Source organism: Microtus pennsylvanicus, chromosome 1, assembly GCF_037038515.1.
Source record: "Microtus pennsylvanicus isolate mMicPen1 chromosome 1, mMicPen1.hap1, whole genome shotgun sequence".
Taxonomy (NCBI): Eukaryota; Metazoa; Chordata; class Mammalia; order Rodentia; family Cricetidae; genus Microtus; species Microtus pennsylvanicus.
Genome location: NC_134579.1, coordinates 190,226,928 through 190,239,244, shown reverse-complemented (window position 1 = coordinate 190,239,244; position 12,317 = coordinate 190,226,928).

Sequence of the window (12,317 nt, the reverse complement as noted above, 5' to 3'; positions counted from 1 at the left end):
GAAAAATTTGAGAAGTATTACCATTAACTCCTGTAGGTGTTAGCCAATAAGAAGTTAGAGCTAATGGGCCAAGCAGTGATTTAATTAATACAGTTTCTGTATGGTCATTTTGGTTCTGAGAGGGCAGGATGAACAAGGGCCCTCCTGCTACAAATTGGCACTCAGACCTGTCTTGGAAATTTCTGCTTCATGAAAAGATCTGCTAGATACCATGGGTCTGTGAGCTAAAGACTGAATGCCCCAACGATACAAAACAACTTTGGGTGACTATCCAGGCAGTGAGATATCTCTGTCAATTCTAGAATTTTGGAAGTTGCTTACAATGCACTTGTTTACTTAGGTAATGTATCCTTCTGAAGTCTTTGATGGAGTTGATGTTTAGTTATAGTTTTCCTTAGATATGATAAAGATAAAGGAGATACAAATATTTTAACTGTAATTCTTACTTGACACCTGTTTTGTTGCATGTAATTTTTCTGTGTTAAAGTTAAACTTTACTTATTTAAACAGAAAAGAGAGATAATGTGGGATTCCCCTCTGTATGCTTGAATAGCATTGGTTAATAAAAAAAACTGTCTTGAGCCTGTGATAGGGTGGAGTAGAGCTAGGCAGGGATATTAAACTGAATGCTGGGAGAAAGGAGGCTGAGTCAGGGAGAGGCCATGTCGCCCTGCCAGAGACAAACGCAGGTCAAGTTGGAATCTTGCCTGTAAGCCACAGACAAGTGACAATACACAGATTACTAGAAATGGGTTAAATTAAGACGTGAAAGTTAGTAAATAAGAAGTTAGAGCTAATGGGCCAAGCAGTGATTTAACTAATACAGTTTCCATGTGGTTATTTCGATTCTGAGCAACTGTGAGGAACAAGCAGCCTCCTACTACAAAGTCCTATTTTGAAAGTCTGGTAGAATTCTGTGCTAAATCCATCTGACCCTGAGCTTTTTTGGCTTGGGAGACTTCTACAGAGAGCTTCTATTTCACTAGGGGTTATAGATCTATTAAATAAATGTATTATCTGATATGGATTTAATTTTTGTAGGTGGTATTTATTGTGAAAATTATACATTTCTTTTAGATTTTCCAATTTGATTGGAGTATAGGTTCTTAAACTATGTCCTTATGATTCTCAGGATTTCCTTGGTGTCTCTTGTTTTGTTTTTTTGACTCTAAGTATGTTAATTCGGACTTTCTTTTTCTGTCTTTAGTCAATTTGGCCAAAGATTTGTTAACCTTATTGATTTTCTCAAATAACCAGCTCCTTATTTTATTGATTCTTTCAAGTTTTGTTTGTTTTTATTTTACTGAATTCAGCCCTATTTGATTATTTCTTGTTGTTTACGTCTTTTGAGTGTGGTTTGTTCTTTTTGTTTTAGAGCTTTCAGATGCACTGCTAAGTAACTAATGTGTTTCTCCATTTTTTAAATGGAGGCACTTAGTGCCATGAACTTGTCCTGTAAGTCTGGATTGTTGCATTTTCTTGCATTCAATTCACAAAATGTTTTTCCTTTCTTAATCTCTGTGTGTGCCCATTTTCTGTTCACTAGTGGAATGTTCAATTTCCATGAGTTTGTGAGCTTTCTGTTGTGACTGTCGTTGTTTGCTCCATGGTGGTGAGGATGTTTAATCTGTTGCGCTAAAAATCTCTTATATCTGTTGTGATCTCTTTGTGTACAAGCATGTAGTAAATTCTGGAGAAAGTTACATGAGTTGCTGAGGAAAAGGCATATTTCTTTGTGTTTGGGGAAATGTGCTGTTAATATTTGTTAGGCCCTTTTGGTTTATGACATCATTTAATTCCAGTATTTCTTGATTTAGGCTTTTTTTAGATGACCTGTCTATTTCAATGTTGGGGTATTGAAGTCTTCCACTATTGGTATGTGAGTGTCAATATGTAATTTAAGCTGTAGTAGTGTTTCTTTTATTGTCTTTGTATTTGGTATATAGCTGTTAAGACTGCAATACCTTCTTAGTGTATTTGTTTCCTTTGATGAGTATATAGTGTCCTTTCCTATTTTTTTCTCATTAGTTTTAATTTGAAGTCTATTTGTCAGACACTAGAAATGCTAACCTGGCTTGCTTCTTGGGTTCATTTGCTTGCAATATCTTTTCTCATCCTTTAACTTCAGTCCTTACTGGTGAGGTGTGTTTCTTGGATGAGCAGTTCTGATTTCAGTCTTTAGTCTGTGTCTTTTTCTTGGGCAATTAGACCATAGATGTTGAGAATTATTGATTAGCAGTGCTTGCTGAATCTCATCATTTTGTTGTTGTGTGTGGGTACCCCATCTTGCTATTTGATGGTTTGTGAGTGTTTATTCCTTGTGTTTTCTTGAGTGTGGTCAACCTCTTCAGATTGCTCTTTTTCTTCTAGTGTCGTCTGTCGAGCTGGAATTTTAGACAGATACTGTTTACATTTGGTTTTATCATGGACTGTCTTTCTATCATTATTGAAAGTTTTCCTGAGCATAGTAATTTGGGCTGGCAACTGTTGTCACTCAGAGTTTGTGGAACATCCATACAGTCCATTCTGGCTTTTGTAATCTCCATTGAAAAGGCAGATGTTATCCTAACAAGTTTGCCTTTATGTTACTTGGTCCCTTTCCCTTGCAGCTTTTAATCATCTTTGTTCTGTAAGTTTAGTGTTTTGACTATTGTGAATTTTGGAGAATTTCTTTTCTGGTACTGTCTATTTGGTATTCTGTATGATTCTTATACATTGATAGGCAGGCACCTCCTTCTTTAGTTTAGGGACATTTCCTTCTGTGATTTTGTTAAAAGTATTTTGTGTGTGTGTGTGTGTGTGTGTGCCTATGACTTGGGTTTCTTTTTTCTTTTCTTTAGTTCTATTATTTGTAGAGTTGATTTTTCATAATGCCTCAGATTTCCCGGATGTTTTATATTGTAGAATATTATTTTAAGATGTGTTACATTTGTTTATGCTGTAGAACATTTGTTTAGTGATGCAAAGATGTGTTGCATTTTTTTAATGTTGCATTTGTTTAACTCTGTGAAACTGTGTTATTTTGCTTGCCTGAAACACCTGATTGGTCTAATAAAGAGCTGAATGGCTAGTAGCAGGACAGGAGAAAGGATAGATGGGGCTGACTGGCAGAGAGACTAAATAGGAGAAATCTAAGAAGGGAGGATAAAGAAGTGAGAAAAGGGGTAAGCTACCCAGCCATACAGTCAGACATGAAATATGAAGGAAAGAAAAGATATACAGAAATAGAGAAAGGTTAAAAAAAAAGCCCAGAGGCAAAAGGTACACAGAGTAATCTTTTTTAAAATTTCACTTTACATTTTAATTTTAAAGTGTCATTTTACATTTTAATTTTAAAGTGGAATTTTAATTACACTTTATATTTCAACCACACCCCTCACACCCCTCTTCCTGCCCCTTTGTTTCAATCCCAGCTCACCCCTTCTATTCCTTCCCCTTGCATTAAATCGGAGCATGGCATCCCACCATAGGGAATGGGCTCCAAAAAGTTAGCTCATGTACCCAGGAAAGAGGAGTCCCATTGCCAGGGGCTCCTCAGATAGACCAAGCTACACAATTGTATCCAACATGGAGATGGCCTAGTTCGGTCCCATGGAGGTTCCCCAGCTGTCAGACTAGAGTTGAGAAGTTCCCACAAGCTTGGTTCAGCTGTCTCTGTAAATTTCCCCATCATGGTCTTGACCTTCCTTGCTCATACAGTCCCTCCTCCCTCTCTTCAACTGGGTTCCCCCTGTAATCAGATTGGCGACTACCCCAACTATCATCATAGTGCCTTCATCCAGTAACTGATGGAATCAGATGCAGAAATCCACAGCTAGATGGGATAATTTAAAGCTAACTAGAAACAAGGTGAGCAAGACTAGGCATTTATGAGAAAGAATAAGCCTCCGTGTATTGATTTGGGACCTGGGTGGTGGGACCCCAAAGAATAAAAGAGCTAAGAGTAAAAAACAGCCAGCTACAGTATTATCCCTCCTCGGATGAAAGCAGTGCATACATTCTTTCTTCTGCCGGTTGACTCTGCACTGTAACAACTGTATCTACAGAACCTTCTTAGCTTCCTAGAACCCCATTAGCTCACACTTGTTTTGTTTGTGATTTTAGATTCTTAGCCAACAAATCATTGCTTATGTCCAATGTCTTCACACATTTCCCTTGTCTGTTTGTCTAGAAATTTCATAGTTTCATGCCTCTCACAGAAGTGCTTGACAATTTTTCAGTAGATGTCGATACTGACTCAGATAGGAGTGGTTCCAGTCCTCTCCATGGGACTGTCAGGGTTTCCCAGCACCCTTTACTCACCATCTGTGATTTCTCCACTCTGCATTTTACCATTTTGTTGAGAGTCAGCTAGCTGCATAGGTTTCTGCTCCATTTGCTAGAGGATCTGTTTTTCTTTCAAACTAAATTGAACACCTACTTGTAAGATGTGAAACTCTTAAACTCCTATGAATAGATGAAAACAAGGAAATTATGTAATTGGTGAAAGTAATGACTTCATAGAATAAGACACTGAAAGTGCATAAAAGAAAAGAAAAATAAGTAAATGAGACTAGGTAAACAGGATTAGATACTCTTTTGATTACTATAGCTTCATGGTATATTTAATTTTTTCAGCAGATTATTTTTATTACTTTATAAATAATACCAATCAAAATTTCCATTTCCCTTCTGCTCACCCACTCTCCTCCTTGCCCCCTCCAGTCCTAAGAGAGGGCAGGGTACACTATTCTGTGAGAAGTCCAAGACCCTCCCCCCTCCATTCAGGCTTAGGAAGGTGTGCATCCAAATAGACTAGGATCCCAAAAAGCCACTACATGCAGTAGAGACAAATCCCAGTGCCATTATCAATGGCTTCTCAGTCTTCCCCAATTGTCAGCCATATTCAGAGAGTCCAGTTTGATCCCATGCTCATTCAGTCACAGTACAGCTGGATCATGGTGTATCTAAAAGGCAGGTAATCCTGCCTATTATACATTCTTTTCTTTGAACCGTTTCTACTTCAGGCAGCAGCTTAGTTAGCTAAACATTCTCACTATAGAGCAGGCTCTCCATGCCTACAACTTTTAGCTGCATTTTTCTCAATCCTCTTTAGGCTCTGATCCATCATCTCTTCAACAGCAATTTGATTTCCAAGCATAGACTCCTTAAGGATTTTCCTTTTTTCACTTACTACCAGGTACTCAGTCTCAGAGTCAAGGTACAGTCTGTGGTCTGTGTTATTGCTGTTTTTATTACCCCCAGCATGCCACTTCCAGAATACCCATTCAGTTTTGCTTACTATTGCTGTGTAACCCATCACCCCAAAGTTCAGCTACTTAGAAATCATCTTTCATTTTTTCCTCACATTTCTGAAGAATGAGAATTTGGAAAGGCCCTTGAAAGCCTGTTCTGTCTTGGCATTTCTCATGGAGTCTTAGGCAGCATTAGTTGGGATATGTGATCTGAAGGCCCAGTTATACTGGATATTTAAGATGCTTCATTTTTGACAGATAACTGCTGTTGACTGTCCACATGGAGCTCAGCTGGATTCTGACAGACAAGCCATGCATGGACTCTCCAGGATGGTGTTTGCAGTAGTTAGACTGGTATCATGACTGACATCTTCCACAAAGTATCTCAAGAGGAACCAGGAGAAGCTGTGTGCATGTTTATGTGTGTCTGTGTGGCACATGGAGCCAGATGATAACCTTTGACATCATTCCTCATAAAGAACCTCTACCTTTTTTTCTTGAATTATTCTATCACTGGCTTGGACTGCACTAAGTAAGCCAAGCTGGCTGGTATATGGGCATCAGGGATCTGCCTGACCCTGCGTCCCAGTGTCTGGATTATGAGCCTGTGCCACCATGCCCAGTTTGTTAATATGGGTTCTAGAGATCAAACTCAGGCCTTCATGCTTATGAGGCAAACACATTGCCAGCTGAGTAATTTTCCAAGCTACTCAGTTAATACCCTTAATATTCTGTTTACTAACTTGACAGAATAGCACTCTGGTCAGCTGAGTAATGTCCTTCATGCCACATTGATTAAGTTATTCCTGAAGATGGCCCAAATGTGGTCACCATGGCAATACATCTTCTCCTCTAATAACAAGATGGTTGAAGAAGCTGGCTGTGGAATATTAGATACAGAATCTTGGCAAAAGAAAATGGAGTCATCACTAAGGCATATCTGGTGACAAGAACAGTTTTCTGAAGTTTATTTTCCAATGTAGACATATGGTTTATCCCATCTGTTTTCCTAGTTGATTAAATAATGACAAGGGCACACAGAGACTGTGTAGACTGCACACACACACACACACACACACACACACACACACACACACACACATATGCACTCTTATATAGAGGCAGAGGAGAGAAAAAGAGAGATGATGAGGTTTCAGGCAACCCTCCAGGATAATGCTTGGCTCAGTCAGTGAGGAACAGTTCTATATGTGTTTTGAAAAGATAAGCAGTCAAGCCAGAGACCGCAGATTAGGCTTCTCATGCTGGAAAAATGATTGGGGTCCACTGTGAACAGATATATATGTCAGGCACCAAAACTGCCATTAAATGAAGAGGTGACACTTGAAGCGCTCACATCGAGAAGGGGGCTGTCAACATGAACAGCAGAACTCTGGTAAGCTCAGACCAACTCAACCTTGCTTTTGTGTTATGGTGGTTGGCACCACTGTTGCTTAGGTTGGCATATTGCCTTCTCACACAGGGTGGAACCAAGGGACAGCTAGAGCCCAGTTATTGAGTTAATAAGATGTCAGAAAGGAATTCAAAGTGCTGAAAACTATTTCACTTAAGACAAAGATAAAAAGAATCAGAGTACCTTCATCATTAATCTTCTTGTATTCTTATCATTATCCAGTCCAGTCTTGTCTTTTCCTGGTGGTCTGGGGACTTCTTCCCCTTCTTCTCTGCTGGGTCTCTTCCAAATCACTTTCATTGTAGTTCCTAGATATTTTTATTGTTCCCCTACATTGTCAAGCTTCTCATAGGATGCTTGCTTTGTTTCCTCAGATTAATTAAAACATTCATGTGCTCTGATGATAGACTCTCCTTCAAACCCAACTAAAGAAGGGGTAGCACATTCTCCCACTCCTCCAATCCTGGGGCTAGGAGATTGGGCCAACGTTCTCCATGCAATCTCTCTTGGCCTGTCTGTGATAGTGGCATGGATCTTCACTTCTGCCTTCTAAAACTCTGTTCTCTTCATCCCCAGTCCATTACTCGGTGCCAAAGAGTCTTAGACTTGATGTGTTTTTTTCCCCTTTGTCCTACCCTCTCAGGATTGGTATTTCCTTAGGGTTTCCCCCCGTCTAAACTATGTGCAAAATCTCCAACTTGGTCTGTCTCCTCTGTAACAAGAAGGGCCAGACCTGTTTGTTTGTTGTGGTTTTCTGTCCTGCCTTTTACCCCACAACTGTTTAACCCCCCAAAAAATCACACATAGGTCTCCATAAATTATAAGATGATTGGCCCATTAGCACTAGCCTCTCATTGGCTAACTCTCACATCTTGATTAACCCATTTTTCTCATCTGTGTTAGCCATTTGGCTCAGTACCTTTTTCAGTGAGGCAGATCACATCCTGTTGCCTCCGTGGTCTGGGCAGGAGTGGGAAGAATCAGCTTCCTCCTTCCCAGAATTCTCTTGTTCTCATTACATCATTTCTATTTCCTGTCTGGTTTTCCTGCCTATATTTCCTGCCTGGCCAATCAGCGTTTATTTATAACATGATTGACAGAATACAGACAATTGTCCTGCACCACTCCTCGTTCTCTACACCACAATACACTGGCATTTCTTATTTCAGGTATTTCATCTATCTACTCTAACACTAAGTTTCCATGTCCACACATGCGTGATTTTACCCTGGAAATATTCTCCTTCATACTTCAATAAGTGGATCACATGTGATTCTGATTTGACCTTGTATAGCTCCTATCTGATCTTTCCTGTCCTTTGAGGCTATGAAACCACAAAACAATTCTAAGTGAGGTCATTATCATCTTATGAATGCATAAGCAGAATAATGCAGTAATGCTATGTTTTCATTTCAAATTGCCAATTGACTCTTCTCTGTCTTCTTTGATATGATAGCCACAGAAGCAGCCTACCTCTTTAGTTCAAGCATTGTCTGATTTGCTAATTTTTTCCCTATCATAACACATAGGGAAGAAAAAAGAACTAAATATTCTTAAGATCTAGCTTTTTACTAAAACATTCAATCAAATGTTAAAAACTGATACTTTTCTTATTCCTTACAAGTAATTATTGTTACTCCATTTCTAGATGAAGATCTGACTTTAGGGTAGAGGGATAATATCTTGAGAATGTTAATATATGGGTAAAAGAGATCATATCAACTTAGTTCCATGCCCACAGCACCTAATTCACTAATCAACAATGCAAGAATTCAGTGAATCTTCATTGGAGATTCATTAGAAAGACATTGCATTAAAGCATGGGTTATGGAGAAGCAGCTATCCACAATAGAAACTACTCAGATAATTGGGGTTATTGTAACACAGGATAAGAAATATCAGTAGAGGCAGAAGGTAAGAAATAATTTTTCACAAAGGAATGTAATGCTTTGACTAGGCTTATGGCTATAGCACTCTGATGTTAATATCCATGAGAATCTGGTACCCTTCCTCCATCAACCACATGCAGTAGATTACAAGACCCCCAGTAGATGTCTGAAACTGAAGATGGTACCAAATCTTTCATTCATTCATATATATATATGATAAAGCTTAACTTATAGGTTGGAAACAATAAGAAATGAACAGTAATTAATACTAAAATGGCGAGTATTAGTATTCTTGTGCACTTGGACCCATTATTAAGTAGAATAAGGGTAATTTGAACACATGAACTTAGAATTCCATGAGTTGTATTGTTCAAAACAACTACCCAGTCATATAGTATACAGAGTGTGGATATGCTGGGCAAGGGGAGGTTCTGGATACAGGTAGGATGGAGTCAAGAGTGTGAGATTTCACTATACTACACAACTAATGATTTACTTAATTTTTTGGTTTTGATAACATTTGTTTTATTTATTTTATTTTTTAAAAAGAAAACAGACTATCTTTTTTTTTCATTATACATACCAATCCAAGTTCGCACTCCCTCTTCTCCTCCCATTCCTTCCACTTACCCACCCACCCTACTCCCCAATCACTCCACAGAGAGGGTAAGGCATGTTGCTTTGCAGAAGGTCCAAGGTCCTCCCTACTATGTTTAGTTCGAGCACAGTATCCATCCAAAGAGAATAGGTTCCCCAAAAGCCAGTACAAGCAGTAGGGATAAATCCTCATGCCACTGCCAGTGGTCCCTCAGTCTGCCCTAACAATCCAACTGTCAACCACATTGAGGGGGACTAGTTTAGACCTATGCTTTTTCCTTCCCTGTCAGGTTGGTAAGCTCCCATTATCTCAGATAGACTGTTTCAGTGTGTGAACATCATGGTCTTGACATCTTTGATCATATCCTCATTCCTCCCAGTCTTCAACTGGACTTTGGGAGCCCAGTCCAGAGCTCTGCCTCTGTTTTCATCAGTTGCTGGATGAAGGTTCTATAGTGATATTTAAGATATTTGTCAGTTTGACTACAGGACAAATCCAGTTTTGGGCCCCTCTCCTCTATTGCTTAGGGTCTTTGCTGAGGTCATCCTTGTGGATTCCTGGAAATTTCTTTAGGGCCAGGTTTCTTGCTTAGCCCCATAATGGCTCCCTCAATCAAGATATCTCTTTTCTTACACTCATCTCCATCTTTCCTCCATCTCCTCAAAATTTTTGTTGCCCCTCCGCTTCTCCCTTCCTCTTCCCCTTCTACCCTCTTTTCACCACCACCCCCATGTTTCTAATTTTGTCAGGCAATCTTGTCTATTTCGAATATTCTGGCGGATCTATCTATGTTTTTCTTAGGGTTCACTTTGTTATTTAGCTTCTCTAGGATCATAAACTATAGGCTCAATATCAGTTGTTTATAGATAATATCCACTTATGAGTGATTACATACCATATTATCATATTCATCTTTTTGGGTCTGTGTTGACTCACTCAGGATGCTGTTTTCTAGTTCCATCCATTTGCATACAAATTTCAAGATGTCATTATTTTTTACCACTGAGTAGTACTCTAATATGTAAATGTGCCACATTTTTTAAAATCTATTCTTCAGTTGAGGGGCATCTAGGTTGTTTCCAGGTTTTGGCTATTACAAATTATGCTGCTGTGAACATAGTTGAACAAATGTCTTTGTAGTATGAATGAGCATCTTTTGGGTATATGCCCAAGAGTGATATTGTTGGATCCTGAGGTAGGTTGATTCCAAATTTTCTGAGAAACTGCCATACTGATTTCCAAAGTGGTTGTACAGATTTACATGTCCACCAGCAATAGATGAGTGTTCCCCTTACCCCACATCCTTTCCAGCATATACTATTATTGGTGTTTTTGATCTCAGCCATTCTGACTGGTGTAAAATGGTACCTCAGAGATGTTTTGATTTGCATTTTCCTGATGGCTAAAAATGTTGAACATTTCTTTTAGTGTCTTTTGCCCATCTGAGAGTTTTCTGTTGAGAATTCTCTGTTTAATTCTATACCCCATTTTTAATTGGATTATTTGGAATTTGGATGTCTTATTTCTTAAGTTCTTTATATAATTTGGAGATCAGTCCTTTGTCTGATGTAGGGTTGGTGAAGATCTTTTCCCATTCAGTAGGCTCTCTTTTAGTCTTATTTACTGTGTCCTTTGCTGTACAGAGGCTTCTCAGCTTCATTGTTGCTCCCAGTGTCTGTAATACTGGGGTTATATTTAGGAAGTGGTCTCCTGTGCCCATGCATTAAAGATTACTTCCCACTTTTTCTTCTATCAGGTTCAGTGTGGTAGGATTTATATTGAGGTTTTTAATCCATTTGGACTTGAGTTTTGTGCATAGGGATAGATAAGGATCTATTTTCATTCTTCTACATGTTGACATCCAGTTATGCCAGCACCATTTGTTGAAGATGCTTTATTTTTTCCATTGTATAATTTTAGCTTCTTTGTAAAAAATCAGGTGTTCATAGGTGTATGGATTAATATCTGGGTCTTTGGTTCAATTCCATTGGTCAACCTCTCTGTTTTTATGCCAATACCAAGCTATTTTCATTACTGTAGCTCTATAATAGAGCTTGATGCCAGGGATGGTGATGCCTCTGGAAGTACCTTTATTGTACAGGATTGTTTTGGCTATCCTGGGTTTTTTGTTTTACATATGAAGTTGATTATTGTTTTTTCAATTTCTGTGAAGAATTGTATTGGAATTTGATGCATTGAATCTATAGGATTTCCAATTTTATTATGTTGATCCTACCTATCCAAGAACATGCGAGATCTTTTCATTTTCTTTTATCTTCTTCCATTTCTTCTTCAAAGGTTTAAAGTTCTTGTTGAATAGGTCTTTTACTTTTTGGTTAGTGTTACCCCAAGATATTTTATGGTATTTGTGGTTATTGTGAAAGATGATATTTTTCTGATTTCTTTTTCAGCTTCTTTATCATTTGTATATAGGAGGGCTACTGATATTTTTTTTAGTTGATCTTGTATCCTGCCACATTACTGAAGGTATTTATCAGCTGTAGGAGTTCCCTGGTAGAGTTTTTGGGGGTCACTTATATATACTATGATATCATCTGCAAAGAACAAAAGTTTGTCTTCTTCCTTTCCAATTTGAATTCCCTTGATCTCCTTTTGTTGTCTTATTGCTATAGCCAGAACTTCAAGAACTATGTTGAATAGATAAGGAGAGAGTGGACAGCTTTGCCATGTTACTGATTTTAGTGGAATCACTTTGAGTTTCTCTCCATTTAATTTGATGTTGGCTGTCAGCTTGCTGTATGTTGCTTTTATTATGTTTAGATATGTTCCTTGTATCTTTAAAATCTCCAAGACCTTTATAATAAAGAGGTGTTGGATTTTGTCAAATGCCTTTTCAGCATCTAATGGGATGATCATATGTTTTTTCTTTCAGTTTATTTATATGATGGATTACATTGATAGATTTTTGTATGTTGAATGATGCCTGCATCTTTGGATGAAGCTAACTTGATCATGGTGAATGATATTTTTAATGTGTTCTTGGATTCAGTTTTCCAGTATTTTATTGAGTATTTTTGCACATATGTTCATGAGTGAGATGGGTCTGTAATTCTCTTTTGTGGTTGAGTCTTTGTGTGGTTTCACTATTAGGGTCACTGTAGTCTCATAAAAAGAGTTTGGAAATGTTCCTTCTGTTTCTATTATATGGAACCCTTTGAGGAGTA